The sequence below is a fragment of the Somniosus microcephalus genome, chromosome 6, assembly GCF_052327205.1.
Source record: "Somniosus microcephalus isolate GS21.2 chromosome 6, FLI_Smic_1.0, whole genome shotgun sequence".
In the NCBI taxonomy this organism is placed as follows: Eukaryota; Metazoa; Chordata; class Chondrichthyes; order Squaliformes; family Somniosidae; genus Somniosus; species Somniosus microcephalus.
Window position 1 is genome coordinate 182791979 of NC_140992.1, and position 13496 is coordinate 182805474.

Sequence of the window (13496 nt, forward strand, 5' to 3'; positions counted from 1 at the left end):
GAGACCCTACACACCCACTCTGCCAGAGACCCAACAAACTCTCAGAGACACTACGCACTGCCAGAGACCCTACACACCCAGCCTGCAAGAGAACGTAAACACCCACACTGTCAGAGACCCTACACACTGCAATAGACCCTACATACCCACACTGTCAGAGACCCTACAGACTGCCAGAGACCCTACAGACCTACACAGCCAGAGACCATACACACCCACCCTGCCAGAGATCCTACTCCATCACTGCCAGATACACTACACACCCACACTGCCAGAGAAACTACACACCCACACTGCCAGAGAAACTACACACCCACACTGCCAGAGACCCTACACACCCACACAGCCAGAGTTCCCGCACACCCACACCGCCAGTGACACTACATAGCAACACTGCCAAGGACCCTACACAGCCACACTTCCAGAGACCCCACAAGCCCACACTTCCAGAGATTCTATACACGCACACTGACAGAGACCCTACACACCCACACTGCCAGAGATACCGCACACACACAATGACAGAGGCCCTACACACCCACTTTGCCAGAGAACCTACACACACACACTGCCAGTTACCCCAGACTCCCACACTGCCAGAGAACATACACACTGCCAGAGAACATACATATTGCCAGAGACCATACAAACTGCAGGAAACCCCACACACCCACACTGCCAGAGACCCTACACACCCACACTGCCAGAGATCTTACACATCCACACTGCCAGAGACCCTACACACCCACATTGCAAGTGACGCAACACGCTGCCAGAGACCCGACACATCCACAGTGCCAGAGAATCTACACACCCACACTGACAGAGACTCTACTGTGAGGGTGCCGGTTAGTTCTCCTAGTAACCCCTAGGTGGCACCTTCATGAGTGGTTACCCCTGTGTTAAATCCCTAATTGACTGTTATTGGGCTTATGAGTTTCACCTGTGATTTGTAGTATATTAGTTCTGTTTTTCCCCTTCGCTGTGCTCAGTCTTGACAAGCCTTTGTGCTAAGTGGTTGCTTGTCAGAGCTTCTAAAGTGTAATTGTATCTTTGTGTTTATTAAGTAAAGTACTTTGTTTGAACTTTATACCTGCCTCAAGCCTCGTCTCTGCACTTGGTTCCAGAACCAGCCTCACCCTGACAGCAAGACTGAGCCAGTATGGACCCAGCAGTGATGGAGGAACTTCGTTCTATTCTCTCCCTTCAGGGTGCTTTCCTCGGCCGCCTTGAGCAACTTCTCCAAGGCATTTCGGACAAGGTAGATACGTGGACTCAGACCATTCAACACCTAGCTGCTGTGGCTTCTGCTCGGGACGTTCCTCTTCGGTCAGTTCCTTTGGGTGCTACCCCACCGGTCGCCGATCGCCAGACTTACCGAGAGCCTCGCCTACCGGCGCTGGAGCGCTATGATGGTGATCCAGGCAAGTGTCGTGGCTTAAATAACAACAGAAAATGCTGGAAAAACTCAGCAAGTCAGGCAACATCCGTGGAGAGAAATTTGAGTTGACGTTTCGGGTTTGACCCTTCTTCAAAACTGGAGAGAAAAGGAACTAGATCTAGTTCCTTTTCTCTCCAGTTTTGAAGAAGGGTCAAACCCGAAACGTCAACTCAAATTTCTCTCCACGGATGTTGCCTGACTTGCTGAGTTTTTCCAGCATTTTCTGTTGTTATTTTGGATTTCCAACATCTGCAGTATTTTGCTATCGTACAAGTGTCGTGGCTTCCTGATTTTTGAACTTCAACCTTCCATGTTCCATTCATCTCGCTCTAAGGTAGCATTCATTATTTCACTACTTTCGGGAAAAGCTCTCGCCTGGGCTACCGCTATCTGGGAGCAGCAATCTTCGGTCTGCTTTGATGTTGTCGATTTCACCGCTGAGATGGGCAAGGTCTTTGATCATCCTGTGAGTGGACGGGAGGCAGCTAAGAGACTTTTGAATCTCCGCCAGGGCGGCTGCAGCGTAGCTGACTTTGCCATTGAGTTCCGCACACTCACTGCGGAGAGTCGCTGGAACACCGAGGCCCTTCTTTCCATGTTTTTTTATGGCCTTTCCGGAACTATCAAGGATGAACTAGCGTCCAGAGAGATCCCGGAGGACCTTGACACGCTCATCTCCCTTGCTGTCAGAGTGGATAACCGCCTCTGGGAGCATGCTAGAGAGAGGAGATTCACTACTTCCACAAGGGTGAAATCGTCTGGTGTTCTGGATCTGACCAAGAGTTTCCAAGTACCCCCGAGTCCACCTGTTAGCACGGAAGAGACACCTATGCAATTCGGCAGAACTCTGCTCTCCCAGGTTGAGAGACAGAGGCGATTGAGAGAGGGGTGTTGTCTTTACTGTGGCCTGTCTGGTCATTTCAGAGCCACATGCCCAGAGCTCCAGGAACAAGCCAGGAGGATTGGGAAGATACGGATTGCTCAAACCCCTTCTTCTACCCCTTCTGTCTTCCAAACCCTGATTCCTGCTCGTCTCTCTTGGGAGTGAAAGCAGTTCAATCTGCAGGCGTTCATTGACTCCGGGGCCGCGGGTTGTTTTATTGACCGTACCCTGGTGCACAGACTGAAAATTCCTTTCTCCTGCCTGGATAAGCCTTTACAAGTCATGGCCCTCGATGGCAGGCCCCTTGGTTCTGGGCACATTCATCATATCACTGGAGTGTTACATGTTCAAGTGGGGGAGAGACATCAAGAGTTGCTGCAGTTTCACCTGATAGATTCCCCTGAGCTTCCTCTCGTTCTTGGACACCCGTGGCTCTTTCTCCACAACCCTCATATTGACTGGACTACTGGGATGGTGCTGGAGTGGGGCCCTTCATGTTCAACTAACTGTCTCAAGGTCTTCCCTAGTCTGCCTCGTCCTTCCTCTCCTGAGCCAGCCGATCAGCTGGATCTTGCTCGTGTGCCTCCTGAGTATTCGGACCTCCATGCGGTATTTAGTAAGGGGCGGTCCTCTACACTTCCCCCACACCGGCCCTACGACTGTGCGATTGATCTCCTGCCTGGCACTAGCCCTCCTCTGGGTCGGCTCTACTCTCTCTCTGGTCCTGAGAATGTTTCGATGGAGGAATATATCAAAGAAGCCCTCGCCACAGGTTTCATTCGTCCTTCCACCTCCCCAGCGGGTGCAGGTTTCTTTTTTGTAAAGAAGAAGGATGGCGGTCTCAGACCTTGTATAGACTATTGGGGGCTCAACAAAATTACGATTAAGAACCGCTATCCTCTCCCTTTGATGTTCTCAGCGTTTGAGCAGCTACAGGGAGCTACCATCTTCTCCATACTTGACCTCCGCAATGCATATAACCTGGTCCGCATTAGGGAGGGGGATGAATGGAAAACTGCCTTTATCACCCCGAGCGGTCACTGGGAATACCTTGTCATGCCCTTTGGTCTCACTAATGCTCCTGCTGTCTTCCAGACTCTGGTCAATGACGTGCTCTGGGACCTACTGAATCAGTTCGTGTTTGTTTATTTGGATGACATTCTCATCTTCTCGAAGTCCCCCCAGCAGCATGTCCAACACGTCAGGCGGGTGTTGCAGAGGCTCTTGGAGAGCCGTCTCTTCGTCAAACCCGAGAAGTGTGAATTCCACGTCACTAAGGTCACCTTCCTCGGCTACGTTATCTCTGGGGGAAGCGTCCAGATGGATCCGAGTAAGGTTCAAGCCGTCCTGAACTGGCCGAGTCCCACGTCGGTTAAGCAGATTCAGTGGTTCCTGGGATTCGCCAACTTTTACAGACGCTTCATCCGTAACTTCAGCTCCCTTGCTGCGCCCCTCTCCGCATTGACCAAGGGCTCGCCTGTACGGTTTAGCTGGTGTTCTGAAGCAGGACGGGCATTCCAGGAGCTCAAACAACGCTTCACCTCCGCCCCCATTCTGATACATCCCGATCCCGCCTTGCCCTTCATCGTAGAGGTGGATGCCTCGGATATTGGAGTTGGGGCTGTCCTGTCCCAGCGCTCCCCCAAGGACCAAAAACTTCATCCCTGTGCCTTCTTCTCCCGTCGCCTGAAGCCAGCTGAGTGTAACTATGATGTCGGCAACAGGGAGCTTTTGGCAGTTAAGTTGGCCTTGGAGGAGTGGAGACACTGGTTGGAGGGAGCGGAACATCCTTTTGTCGTCTGGACCGACCATAAGAACCTGATATATATTCAGGACGCTAAGCGCCTCCACCCCCGGCAGGCCAGGTGGGCACTCTTCTTTAACCGGTTCAACTTTCTCCTGTCGCACCGCCCAGGGTCTAAGAACCTCAAACCGGATGCCCTTTCTCGCCAGTTTGACCCCTCGGAAAAGGACCGGATTCCAGAACCTATCGTCCCTAGTTCCTACATCGTGGCTCCCGTCATGTGGGAGATTGAGACTGTGGTGCGAAGGGCCCAACGTCAGGAGGCCGATCCCGGAGGAGGCCCTCCTAATAAACTTTATGTTCCCAGTCGAGTGTGCGCCCAGGTCCTTCAATGGGGCCATTCTTCTCGATTGACGGGTCACCCTGGGATCCGTCGGACTCTCGAGTTTCTTAAAAGGAGGTTCTGGTGGCCCGCTATGGAAGCCGACACCCGGACCTTTGTCTCCGCTTGTCCCGTCTGTTCCCAGAACAAGACATCCCAACAACCTCCGCTTGGTCTCCTGCATCCCTTGCCCATTCCCAGCCGTCCCTGGTCTCATATCGCCCTGGATTTCATCACCGGGCTACCTCCATCTGAAGGATTCACCACCATCCTAGTTGTGGTTGATCGCTTTTCAAAGGCTGCTCACTTTGTTCCTCTTGTCAAGCTTCCCTCGGCCAGGGAGACCGCCCAGCTGGTTGTCCAACACGTCTTCCGCCTCCATGGCTTGCCCCTGGATGTTGTCTCTGACCGTGGTCCTCAGTTTTCATCTAGGTTTTGGAAGTCCTCTTGTTCCCTCCTAGGGGCTTCCGTCAGTCTCTCTTCAGGGTTCCACCCTCAATCTAACGGCCAGACTGAGAGAACTAATCAGGATCTGGAGAGGGTGCTATGAAGCTTTGTGTCCTCCAATCCTTCCTCCTGGAGCAAGTACCTGGTCTGGGCAGAGTATGCACATAATACCCTTCAGAGCTCCTCCACTGGTCTTTCGCCTTTTGAGTGCCAATATGGCTTCCAACCGCCACTCTTCCCGGAACAGGAGAGGGAGGTAGGAGTGCCGGCTGCCCAGGGGTTAGTCCAACGCTGCCGTCTTACCTGGAGGAGGGTCCGATCCGCCTTGCAGCTTGCCTCATCTCGGCAGAAGGTACAGGCCGACCGTCACCGTCGCCCAGCTCCTCGGTTCCGGACCGGACAGAAGGTCTGGCTGTCTACCAAGAATCTTCCGCTCCATGTAGAGTCCCGCAAGTTGGCTCCCCGGTTCATAGGACCTTTTAGGATTTTGGAGCAAGTAAACCCGGTGGCCTACCGGCTCCTCCTTCCTCGATCGATGAGGATACATCCCACATTTCATGTCTCTCACCTCAAGCCGGTACTTACTAGTCCCTTGGTTCCTGCGGCTAGACCTCCACCCCCGCCCCGTATGATCGACGGCCAGCAAGTCTTCACGGTCCATCGTCTCCTTGGTTGTCGCCGGGTCAGGAGGAGCATCCAATACCTGGTTGACTGGGAGGGTTTTGGTCCTGAGGAGCGTTCCTGGGTTCCGGCCCGGGACATTTTGGATCTGGAACTCATAAGGGATTTTCGCCGTCGCCACCCTGCTCGTCCAGGAGGAACGTCAGGAGCCGTTCCTAGGGGAGGGGGTCCTGTGAGGGTGCCGGTTAGTTCTCCTAGTAACCCCTAGGTGGCACCTTCATGAGTGGTTACCCCTGTGTTAAATCCCTAATTGACTGTTATTGGGCTTATGAGTTTCACCTGTGATTTGTAGTATATTAGTTCTGTTTTTCCCCTTCTCTGTGCTCAGTCTTGACAAGCCTTTGTGCCAAGTGGTTGCTTGTCAGAGCTCCTAAAGTGTAATTGTATCTTTGTGTTTATTAAGTAAAGTACTTTGTTTGAACTTTATACCTGCCTCAAGCCTCGTCTCTGCACTTGGTTCCAGAACCAGCCTCGCCCTGACATCTACACAACCACAGTGCCAGAGAAACTACACACCCACACTGCCAGAGATCCTCCAAACCCACACTGCCAGAGACCATACACACTGCGAGAGACCCGACACACCCACACTGCCAGAGACCATGCGCACCCACACTGCCAGAGAGCCTACACACCCACACTGCCAAAGAACCTACACACCCACACTGCCAGAGGCCATACGCACCCTCACTGCCAGAGAACCTACACACCCACGCTGCGAGAGACCCTACACACCCATACTGCCAGAGAACGTACACACTGCCAGAGACCCTACACACCCACACAGCCAGATATCATACATGCCCACACTGCCAGTGACGCTACACACTGCCAGAGACCCCACAGACCTACCAGCCAGAGACCGGACACACCCACCCTGCCAGAGACACTACACCATCACTGACAGAGACCCTGCACACCCGCACTGCCGGAGACCCTACACACTGCCAGAGACCCTACACACCCACACTGCCAGAGGCCCTACACACACACAATGCCAGAGACCCTACACACCCACACTGCCAGAGACCCTACACACCCACACTGCCAGAGACCCTACACACTGCAATAGACCCTACAGACCCACACTGTCAGAGACCCTACACACTGCCAGAGACCCTACAGACCTACACAGCCAGAGACCATACACACCCACCCTGCCAGAGATCCTACACCATCACTGCCAGAGACACTTCACACCCACACTGCCAGAGACCCTACACACAGACAATGCCAGAGACCCTACACACACACAATGCCAGAGAACCTACACACTCCCAGGGATCCTACACACCCACACTGCCAGAGACCCTGCACGCTGCCAGGGATCCTACACACCCATACTGCCAGAGACCCTACACACTGCCAGAGACCCTACAGAGCTACACTGCCAGAGACCCTACACACCGACACTGCCAGAGACCCTACACACCCACACAGCCAGAGACCATACATGCCCACACTGCCAGAGACCCTGCACACCCACACTGCCAGAGACCCTACACACCCACACTGCCAGTGACCCTACACACTGCCAGAGACCCCACAGACCTACCAGCCAGAGACCGGACACACTCACCCTGCCAGAAACACTATACCATCACTGAGAGAGACCCTGCACACCCACACTGCCGGAGACCCTACACACTGCCAGAGACCCTACACACCCACACTGCCAGAGGCCCTACACACCCACACTGTCAGAGACCCCACACACTGCCAGAGACCCTACAGACCTACACAGCCAGAGACCATACACACCCACCCTGCCAGAGATCCAACACCATCACTGCCAGAGACACTTCACACCCACACTGCCAGAGACCCTACACACAGACAATGCCAGAGACCCTACACAGACACAATGCCAGAGAACCTACACACTCCCAGGGACCCTTCACACCAACACTGCCAGAGACCCTACACACCCACACTGCCAGAGACCCTACACACAAACAATGCCAGAGAAGCTACACACTCACAGGGACCCTACACACCCACACTACCAGAGACCCTGCACGCTGCCAGGGATCCTACACACCCACACTGCCAGATAGCCTACACACCCACACTGCCAGAGAAACTACCCACCCACACTGCCAGAGAAACTACACACCCACACTGCAAGAGACCCTACACACCCACACTGCCAGAGACACTACACACCCGCACTGCCAGAGAAACTACACACCCACACTGCCAGAGAAACTACACACCCACACTGCCAGAGACCCTACACACCCACACAGCCAGAGTTCCCGCACACCCACACCACCAGAGATGCTACACTGCCAAGGACCCTACACAGCCACACTTCCAGAGACCCCACAAGCCCACACTGCCAGAGATACCGCACACCCACAACGACAGAGGCCTACACACCCACACTGCCAGAGAACCTACACACCCACACTGCCAGTTACCCCAGACTCCCACACTGCCAGAGAACATACACACTGCCAGAGAACCTACATATTGCCAGAGACCCTACAAACTGCAAGAAACGCCACACACCCATACTGCCAGAGACCCTACACACCCACATGGCCAGAGATCTTACATACCCACACTGCCAGAGACCCTACACACCCACAGTGCCAGAGAACCTACACACCCACACTGCCAGAGGTCCTCCAAACCCACACTGCCAGAGACCATACACACTGCGAGAGACCCGACACACCCACACTGCCAGAGACCATGCGCACCCACACTGCCAGAGAGCCTACACACCCACACTGGCAAAGAACCTACACACCCACACTGCCAGAGAACCTACACACTGCCAGATACCCTACACACCCATACTGCCACAGAACCTACACTCTGCCAGAGACCCTACAGAGCTACACTGCCAGAGACCCAACACACCCACACTGCCAGAGACCCTACACACCCACACAGCCAGTGACCATACACGTCCACACTGCCAGAGACCCTGCACTCCCACACTGCCAGAGACCCTACACACCCACACTGCCAGTGACCCTACACACTGCCAGAGACCCCACAGACCTACCAGCCAGAGACCGGACACACCCACCCTGCCAGAGACACTATACCATCCCTGACAGAGACCCTGCACACCCACACTCCCGGAGACCCTTCACACTGCCAGAGACCCTACACACCCACACTGCCAGAGACCCAACAAACTCTCAGAGATCCAACGCACTGCCAGAGACCCTACACACCCAGACTGTAATGATATCAGCAAATAGTGATGGTATTTGCCTGTTTGATTATGATGCCTTACCAGCATATTTGCCTGATTGATTACTTATGCCTGACCAGCAGAGGGCATGTGAGAGACAAGCAGTTGAGTTTAGTTTTACTTTTGTTTTAGATGGATCACTAAGATGGTGTCTCCTGTAATGCTGTTTAACTGAGTTGAACATACTTTAGATTAAAAGACATTCTCTTTCATAAATGTCTCGTCATTGAACCCACAAAGGAATCAATACATGGTGTCAGAACCGGGATTGAAAGAGATGAAGAGGAAAAATCTGAAGTTAAATCAGCTCTCCACATATTAGCAAGCCAAAAGAGAACATCGTTACTTACCATTGGAGAATAGCTAATGAAGAGAAAAATGGAAGGTTTACACCCACCGGCGAAGCTTCAGTTGACAGGTAATGTGGCTGAAAATTGGAGGAGGTTCAAACAACGTTTGGAGTTGTACTTATCAGCAATCGGAGCTGACGAGAAAAGTGATAAAATGAAAGCGTCAGTGTTCTTACATGTCATGGGTGATGAAGCGCTGGAGGTGTATAATAACTTCACATTCGCTGCTGATGGAGACAAAATGAAGCTAGATAAAATAATGGAACAGTTTGAGACCTACTGCATACTAAACGTAACGTGACGTTTGAGGTGCATAGATTTTTCACATGTGTACAGAAAACGGGAGAGACTATTGATCAGTATGTGACTGAACTGAGAAACCGAAGCAAAACATGTGAATTTGGGGGACTGACATACTCGCTGATAAAAGACAGACTGGTGTGTGGTATTCCAGATAATGGTCTAAGGGAAAGACTGCTAAGAGAGCAAAATCTAGACCTGGGAAAAGCCATAGCACTGTGTAGGGCTACAGAGACTGTGAAGTCGCAGGCAAAGGAGCTTTCAGTGACAGTAGCTGCAACGTGGATGCAGTGAGAAAGAACGGATACAGACCATTTAACAAAAAGACTGCCAATGTGAAAAAAGAAGCGTGGCCAGCGAACAAAAATGAAAGGGACAATCGAAAGTCATGTAGTCGATGCGGTACACAGCATACACCAAAAAAGTGTCCAGCATATGGTAAAACATGCAATAGTTGCAACAAAAACAACCATTATGCCCATTGCTGTAAGAACCAAGCGCAACAAAGCAAGGTCCATGCAGTAGATGAAAGCGAGATAGAGGAGTTCTATGTGGATGTTGTGTCTGAAAACAAGAAAGAAAAAAGAGACTGGATGTTGACACTAAAAGTGAATGACATACACATTCCATTTAAATTGGATACTGGAGCACAAGTTAATGTGATATCAGAGACTGATTTTAAGAAAATTAGACCCAGACCAAAGATACATGGAATAAAAGTGAAAGTGACAGGATACTCAGGTACTGATATACCAGTGAAAGGAAGATGCATTGTCAAAGTGACACACAAGGACAGAGAGCACACGCTAGCATTAATCGTGGTGCCAAAGGATGTGCAAGCCATACTAGGTTTAAAAGCCTGTGAGAGACTGAACCTGGTAAAGAGAGTCCTCGTTGTGGAAAGCGAAGAAGAGACAGTCTATGATGAACTCGTGAAAGAGTACAACAACCTATTTCAGGGTCTAGGCTGCCTTCCAGGAGAACACACGATCAGAGTAGATAAAAGTATGCCAACGGTCATACATCCATGCAGAAAAGTTCCGTTTGCTCTTCAAAAGCAACTGAAGGCAGAATTGGACAGGATGGAAAGCCTGAACGTGATTCAGAAGATAGCTGAGCCAACTGAGTGGGTGAGTTCCCTCGTCGTTGTGGACAAAAAGAATGGAAAGCTCAGAATTTGCCTGGATCCAAGAGATCTAAACAGAGCAATAAAGAGAGAGCACTTCAAGCTTCCTACACGTGAGGAAATCATGTCACAGTTTGCAAATGCAAAGTATTTCAGCAAGTTAGATGCATCATCAGGATTTTGGCAGATGAAACTGGATGAAGCAAGTTCAAGACTGTGCACGTTCAACAGTCCATTTGGCAGATACAGATTCCTAAGGTTACCATTTGGCATTGCCTCAGCTCCTGAAGTGTATCACAAAACTATCCATATGATCTATGAGCACCTGGAGGGAGTTGATACATCAATGGATGACATCATAGTATGGGGAACCACGAGAACTGAGCATGACGAGAGACTGAAAAAAGTGCTGGAAGCAACAAGGAAAACAAACCTGAAGCTGAATAGAGAGAAATGCCAGCTCGGGGTGACAGAACTGACATTCGTGGGAGATATCCTTAGCAGTGAGGGCATCAGACCAGATCCCAGAAAGGTGTCCGCCATTGAGAATATGCCAAAGCCACAATGCAAAAAGGACATGCAGAGGTTTAATGGAATGATAAACTACATGGGTAAATTCATATCCAACCTCTCAGAAAAGATGGCGCCACTGAGAAGACTAACTGAAAAGAACATCGAATGGGAATGGAATCATGAGCATGAGAAGTCATGGAGCGATCTAAAGAAACTGCTCACAGAGGAACCAGTTCTGAGGTTTTATGACCCAGCGAGACCCATCAAGATATCATCAGATGCATCACAGAGTGGGCTCGGTGCCGTTCTTCTGCAAAAATATGACTACTGGCAACCTATTGCATATACATCGCACTCAATGACAGACGCGGAGACGTGATATGCTCAAATAGAAAAGGAGCTGCTCAGCATCACATACGCCTGTGAAAGATTTCACCAGTTGGTGGCAGGACAAGCAATCAGTGTAGAGACTGACCATAAGCCCTTGATTGCATTGTTCCAAAAGCCACTAAATAGCTGTCCGCTTAGAATACAAAGAATGATGATCAGGCTGCAACGCTATACACTGAATGTTGCGTATACACCGGGTAAGCTGATGTATACAGCAGACACGTTGTCCAGAGCTGTTGACCCAAGTGAGCCCGCAAACACCAAAATGGATGAAAAAGTGAACGCCTACGTGGACATGATCACAAGTGCACTGCCCATAGCAGATGCAAAAATGGAGCTCATAAAGACTCAGACAAACAAAGATGAAACAATGAGACGACTGAGGAAAAGCATCTTGGATGGATGGCCCAACATGAAGCAAGACTGCTCACCTGACATGGCAGAGTACTGGAACTGCAGGGCGGAACTATCACTGGTTGAAGACATCATCTACAAAGGAAGTAAAATAGTTATCCCAAAGAGTCTGAGAAAAGAGATGCTAAAAAGGATCCATGGAGGACATCTGGGAATCAAAGTGTAAGAAAAGAGCACGAGAGGTGATGTACTGGCCACGAATCAACCAAGATGTGGCAAATGAGGTGTCAAACTGCACAATATGCCTGAAATATCGAGCAAGCAATCCGGTAGAACCACTAAAGCCACACCCAGCGCCAGACAGACCTTACCAGAAGGTAGGCGCTGACCTATTCGTATGTCAAGGGAAGGACTATCTTGTAGTCACAGACTATTACTCCCTGTATCCAGAGGTTGGTAGACTGTACACCATAACTGCAGATGCTGTGGTAACATGTATGAAAGCCATATTCTCCAGACATGGCGTGGCAAGCGAGGTCTTCACAGACAACGGACCCCAGTTTTACAATGCAAGTTTCCGACACTTTGCCAAAGAGTGGGACTTTGTCCACACAACGTCAAGTCCTCACTTTCCACAGTCCAATGGACTAGTGGAAAAATCGGTCCAGACAGTGAAAAGACTGATGTACAAGGCAAAAGACAGTGGAACTGACTTCTACCAGAGCATGCTTGTATACCGCACAACGCCGCTCGAGTGTGGTATGTCACCAGCCCAACTCCTTATGGGACGTCTGCTAAGGTCAAACCTACCCATCCCGGAGAACCTCCTGAAAACAAAAGAGGGGGAGAAAGTGAGGAAGTTCAAAGAACAACAGAAAGAAAAGCAAAAGTACTACTATGACAGAGGAACACAAAACCTACCTGAACTCGACACTGGTGACCAAGTAAGGTTCAAAGACAAAACAAACATATGGACTCAGAAGGGAACTGTCTTGAGTGAAGTTCAACCAAGATCATACACCATTCAGACAGATGAGGGTGCTATTCTGTCAAGAAATCGTCGGGATCTTCTCATGAGACCAGCCACAGCAAGTCAAAAGACTGATACTGTTGAACAACCTGATCACACAGCAGGTCAAAAGACTGATACTGTTGAACAACCTGATCACACAGCTGAGAAAACATCATCTGAGGCAACAACTCAGATTCAAGGACAATCAATCAGAAAATCCTCAAGACGCGTGAAGCCTCCTGAGAGACTCATTGAGCAAATTTAAGGACTATTCAGAAATCACAGAAATCACACAGTGCAGATAGAGGCCATTTCGGCCCATCGAGCCTGCACCGACACATATCCCACCCGATCCCCGTAAACCCTACACCAACACATATCCCACCCTATCCCCGTAACCCCACGTATTTAATCCCCCTAACACTAAGGGTCAATTTATCATAGCCAATCAACCTAACCCGCACATCTTTGGACTGTGGGAGGAAACCGGAGCACCCGGAGTAAACCCACGCAAACACGGGGAGAATGTGCAAACTCCACACAGACAGTCGCCTGAGGCCGGATTCGAACCCGGGTCCCTGGCGCTGTGAGGCAACAGTGCTAACCACTATGCCACCGTGCTATAGAAGGAAGTAATGTTATCTAATTCTTTCTTCAAG